We start from the raw sequence: 6,000 nt of genomic DNA on the forward strand, positions 1-6,000 counted from the left end.
AAAACAAAACAAAACACTGTAGTTTATAACACAGAAGGAAGGGGATCTAATGATCTGAAAAGAACCGTCTAGTTCCTATTTTCTTTCCTTGGGGAGGCCATGGGACAAAAGTGATTCTGGGCAGGGTTGTCTGAAATGATTGCCACATCTCTTTGCTGGCCAAGAGAGTTTAATGTCGTGTGGGTCGTGGGCATCTTTTTCCAGGAGCTGGTGAATGAGTTAGATTTGAAGGATTGTGTGGGGCTGCGAAAACCTGTGCAGACTCCACCTGAGAGGGCCTTGTTCTCGAAAGCTTCACGTTTAAGATCGGGTCTGGTTATTGCCTCTTCTCTCGTCCTGCCTGATCTTGTGTTTTACTCCAGACTTGCCCTTCTGAGTCAGACAGATCTGGATTTGGATACCACTTTCAACTGTATAAACTTGGACTTGTTACTTGACATTTCTAAGCTTTGGATTTGACGTTCACCACAATGGGAACAATGCGATCTACCTCACTGGAATTCTGTGAGCACTAAAGGAGATAACGTACACCCAACGATGAACTCAATGTTTCTCAGTTATCCATTCAGTAACTACTTCCCCAGAGCGGCTGTGTCAGAAACGGCTCAGGAGGAAGCCAAGCCACAGAACATAGTTCAGGAAGAAGGTGGCATTGATGTGTAAGCAAGATTTAGTCAATGAAGGTAGCTGGGAAGGGCCCTGGGAACAGGGGAAAGAGAGCACAGTGTGTCTACAAGTAGAATAAGTGTTGTGTTCCAGAATCGGAAAAAGGATTATGAAGGCCAGACCAAGATGGGGAACGACTAGGATGAAGCTAGAGATCTCACAGGGATTTATAGGCCAGGCTATGGTATTTAAAATTTATATTAAAGCCACGGCTCACCATTATTAAGTTTGTTCTTTAAAGGAGAAATTGACCTGATGGAAGTAAATATTTTCCTAGCGCCAAACAGCCAGTAGTGAGTGGCACAGCACTGAAGGATTTTTAAGCAAAAAGTGAAATGCTAGATCTTGCTTTATAAATAGCATTAAAACTGAATGCATGGGGATGGGGTGGAAGCTGGGGCGAGGAGCGCAGCTGAGAGGCACCCGGGTGTTGAAGCAACTCATGGGCACGTTAATGAGGCCAGAGCCTCGGGAATTAGAGTGTGTGCAGGACTCAGCGAAGGCAAAGTACTCAGGGCAACAGGGAACAGCCACACACGGACTCCTGGTGCAAGTTGGCGGTCTTGGTTGCTTTACTAGTGACGCGTCACCAACGGCCCAGGCTTTAGGGATGTGGCACAAGGACTGGTAGATTCAAAGCAAGAGCCAAAGGTGAGTGAAATGACATGGTGAGGAGGAGGAGAGACAAAGGTTATGGTGGATCAAGCAAGAGGCGGGAAAGAGAGGTGACGCAGGTCTCAACACCTGCAGCACCTCCTTACTGAGAAGGGACATAGGACAGATTTTTTTCAAAGCGTCTCTGTACTTCTTTAACACCAAGTAGAGGATAAGGAAAGCCAAGTCTTCAGGCCGTAGCAGAGGCCAGAGAGAGGCTACCTAGTCTGGCTACTGTGAGTCCATGACTTGGGCGACTGTGATTTACAGGCATCTGATCTCGCCCAGGTCCCTGTCCTTCAATGTGGCTTTCCCATCTTCACATTTGGGCTCCATCCCCTATTGCGTGCCCAGGGTGCGTCAGATATTTTATTTGCACTATCTCATTCATTCTCGCAAACACCTTGAAAGAAAGGTGTGTGCTAGGACCAGGGATGTGGCTCAGTGGTCCAGTGTCCCTGAGTTCAATCCCTGGTACTGAAAGAAGAAAGAGAGGTGTGCTCTCAATTTTCAGATTAGGAAACTGAAATTTATAGGGGTGAGATGGTTTTAATAGTTATAATTGCATAAGAAGTTTTATTAATGTGTTGGGGCTAGAGAAGATGTTGCTAATATGGTTTGTTCCCTCCAGACTCCATGTTGAAATCAGCCATTGTGGTGGCAATGGGATGTGGGGCTTTTTGGAGATAACTAGTTAGGTAATAGTGGGTTGGTTCTTCCAAGAGAGGGTTGTTGTAAAGTGAGGCTGCGGCTTGTGTTTTCTGCACTTGCCATTTTGCTTTTCCATCACAGGATGAAGCAGCATGAGTCCCTCACCAGAAGTGGTGCCATGCTCTTGAACTTCCTTGAACTGTGAGCAAAAATCCCCTCTTCTCTATAAACTACCCCCCGTCTCAGGTATTCTATTAGAGCAACAGAAAATGTACTAAGAGGATTCCTAGGAAAATTAAATCTGTGAGCTTTTAGGAAAAGTAATTATAAATTACTCTCTATAAAGATTTTAAATTTCTGTACTCAAAGACATCAAAAGGGGTGTGGGGGGGTATGGTTCAATGATAGAGCATGTGCTTAGCATATGTGAGGCCTGAGTTCCATCCTCCAAATAGACACCTAGAAACAGTTAAAAGGCAATTGATAGGCTGACAGAAAATATCTGGCCATGTATATCAAACAATTGTCCATATGCAATAAGGCTGACAGAAAATATCTGGCCATGTATATCAAACAACTGTCCATATGCAATATTCAAAGAACATTAATGAATAAACAAGAAAAATCACAAATGACTAAGAGGAAAAAATGGGTGAAAATATAAAAAGGCAGTTCACAAATATGAAACTAAAAATGGTCAAAAAACATGAAAAGATGTTCAACATTTTCAGTAGTCAGGGGAAATTTTTATATTTAATATTTCTTTGCAGTACAAGGGTTTAAACTCAGGTGTGCTTTACCACTGAGCTAAATCCCTACATCCCTAACACTTTAATTTTTTTTTTTTTTAGTTTTGAGATGGGGTCTTGCTAAACTGCCTCAAACTTGCAATTCTCCTGTCTCAGCCTCCCAAGTTACTGGGATTACAGTTGTATACCACTGTGTACATTTAAAAATTTTTTTCCAACTTTTTTTTTTTTTTAAGTTGGAGAAATTTAAATTTAGATAAGAGTTTCTTTTCTTTATTTATTTTTGTGGTACTGGAGATTGAACCCAGGGGCACTCTTATTAAGCTTCATTCCCAGGCCTTTTTATTTTTTATTTTGAAACAGGTCTCCCTAAGTTGCTAGGGTTGGCCTTGAATTTGCAATATCCCTACCTCAGCTCCCAAGTAGGGAGTTACAGGTGTGCACCAGTACACCAGGATACATTTTTCTTTTCTTTTTTTTTTAATATTATTTTAATTGTAGATGGACACGATACCTTTATTTAATTAATTTATTTTTTTGTGGTGCTAAGGATCGAACCCAGTGCTTCACAGATGCGAGGCGAGCGCTCTACCACTGAGCCACAACCCTGGCCCACATTTTTCTTTTGAAGAACTATACTCAACTCTGTTTTGTGGGGAGGGGGCAGGGATGGAACTTAGGGGCGCTCAACCACTGAGCCACATCCCCAGCCCTATTTTGTATTTTATTTAGAGACAGGGTCTCACTGAGTTGCCTAGCATCTCACTTTTTGTTGAGGCTGGCTTTGAACTTTCGATCCTCCTGCCTCAGCCTCCCAAGCAACTGGGATTACAGGTGTGTGCCACTGTGCCTGGCCCAAATTAATTCATTTCACAGTAATCTATTCTGTTTTAATGGATGCAATATTCTCTTAGGATACATACTTTTAAATTTTTTCTTCCACTTCCTGTATAAATCCTATTTTCCTAGAAGCTAATCCAATGAAAGGAAATAATAGCACAAAATGAAATAATTTGGTTTCCTTCTAATGTTTAGCAGTCTTTTGTTGTCTTTGATATCTGTAAAAGAGGTCTAGATTGGTTGTTGTGTATCTTAAGACACTTGATCTTCTAGAAGTAAATCAGATTTCTCTTATAGGAGTCAGCTGTGATATTTTGGGCAAAGCAAAGAGCCAGGAGGACTGAGTATGGCCAAATGGGCTCTTTTCTTTCAGATGACTGGATGCTTGGTTTCTCGGTGTGTGGGGCTCCCTGTCTCTTTGGTTGGTGGTCAGTTAGGGACTGCCTCCTATCTTCTCTAGTGCCAGTGTTGACACTGGGAGTCTTACTCACCAGACTTCTAGTTTTACTTGGCCCTTAAAAATGCACTATGGCTTTACCCCAGGGCTGAGGCCCCGTTGCAGCTCTGTGAGTTACAAGCTGAGGTAGCTACTCCTCAGACTCTTCCTTATATGTTGGCTACCTCTCAGACTTGCTTTCCTACTAGCTCCAGCTACTTCTCATCAGATTCCTATTAGTTTCAGGTGCTTCTGATCAAAGTTTATTCCTATTTTTGAGTGGGGAAATTTACAAGTTCAGAAGCCTCTTCTTTCATGTATGTGGGGTGTCTGGTTCCTTGCCTCCAGAAGTTTTCTCCTACCTGGATTAAATCTTGTAGACCTTCCATACTCTTCTTGGTATGGACTTATTTGTATTTCCATATCACTTTCCTCATCTCATTACAGTGTTTGGGTGAAGAAAGGGAGGTAAATGGATGAGCTCAGTCAGCCATCTTGAACTGAAAGTCTAAATCATTATTTGAATCCATCTGTGGTAAGTGCTTTTAGGGAGAAATAAAAATACCATGTTTTGTGTCACTGTGACCAGAATGCCTGACAAGAACAGCTTAGAGAAGGAAAGAATTATTTTGGTTCATGGCTTCAGAGATTCAGAGTCTATGGCTGGCTCTAAGACAGAAACTTTATGGAGGAAGCCAGGAATGAGGGTGGTGGAGCTGAGGGAAGATAAACCTTTCTAGGCCGTACCCTGGGTGACCTACTTCTCCAACTAGGCCCCACCTCCCAGTAGTCCATCCAGCTATTGATAAATTAATCCAGCAAATGGACTGGCCGACTGAAGAGGTCAGAGTCCTCGCGATCCAATCACATCCCCAAAGCCTTGCCTCGGAGCTCATGAGACTTTGGGGGACATCCGAACAGTACACTAGAGGAACCCAACCTGACCTAGAGGAGAGAGGGAAGAATCTTCTTTGGAGGTACAAAAGTTAGGCTTCAATTTTGAAGTTTGGTTTTACTCAGTAGCAGAAAAATACACTAGGTGGCCTTTCAAGATTTGTATTTATGATTCAGTGGTTTGCCCAGTTTGTGTTCATAGTTGTGGATTTTTAAAAAAAATCAAGGAAAAATGAAGAAAAAAAAAGAATAAACTCATTTTAAAACAATGAGACTTAAAAACCTCATATCTCAATGGACTGGGCCCAGCATTGCAACTAACACCTCTGTCATTGCCCCATTGGATGTGGCTCTCCTTGGGCCTCAGTGAGTGACTCAGGACTTGAGCCTTCACTGGAGTCCAAGAGACTCATCGAGGTATTAACTTTTTGAGAAGTTCTTTCCTTTTTGAGAAGGAAAGTTTGTTTTTGCCTCAGCAATAATTCTCATTCTCTCTCTCTTTTTTTGTGCTGGGAATTGAACACAGGGGAGCTTAACCACTGGAAAACACCCCCAATTCCTTTTTATTTTTAAATTATATTATTATTTATTATTTTATTATTTTGAGACAGGGTCTCACTAAATTGTTCAGGACCTTGCTAAGTTGCTGAGGCTGTCCTTGAACTTGCGATCCTCCTGCCTTTGCCTCCCGAGCCACTGGGCTTACAGATGTGCACCACCGCTCCTGACTCTCTTCTTTAATGCTCCTATTTTATGAAGGGCAAAGCTCCTACAGTGAATGTTAGTAAAATACCAAAAACTAAATTGACCTTTCCTATTAAAATTTAGAGTAACCAGAATTTACATTTTTTTAAAATTACAGTTGCCAATTATTTTACTACTATGCTCATACTTTGACAGTCAGCATTATGATCAGAACTATATTATAAAATCTTGGGGACAGATATGCTAATGGCTCAATATAGTGGGAGAGAAGAAGGGACGCTTCTTCTAAGCTTGAGTTTTATTTTTTTTATTTTTATTTATTTTTTTTTAAAGAGAGAGTGAAAGAGAGAGGGGGGAAGAGAGAGAGAGAGAGAGAGAGAGAGAATTTTTTAATATTTATTTTTT

This window comes from Marmota marmota, unplaced genomic scaffold (genome assembly GCF_001458135.2).
Source record: "Marmota marmota marmota unplaced genomic scaffold, marMar, whole genome shotgun sequence".
Taxonomy (NCBI): domain Eukaryota; kingdom Metazoa; phylum Chordata; class Mammalia; order Rodentia; family Sciuridae; genus Marmota; species Marmota marmota.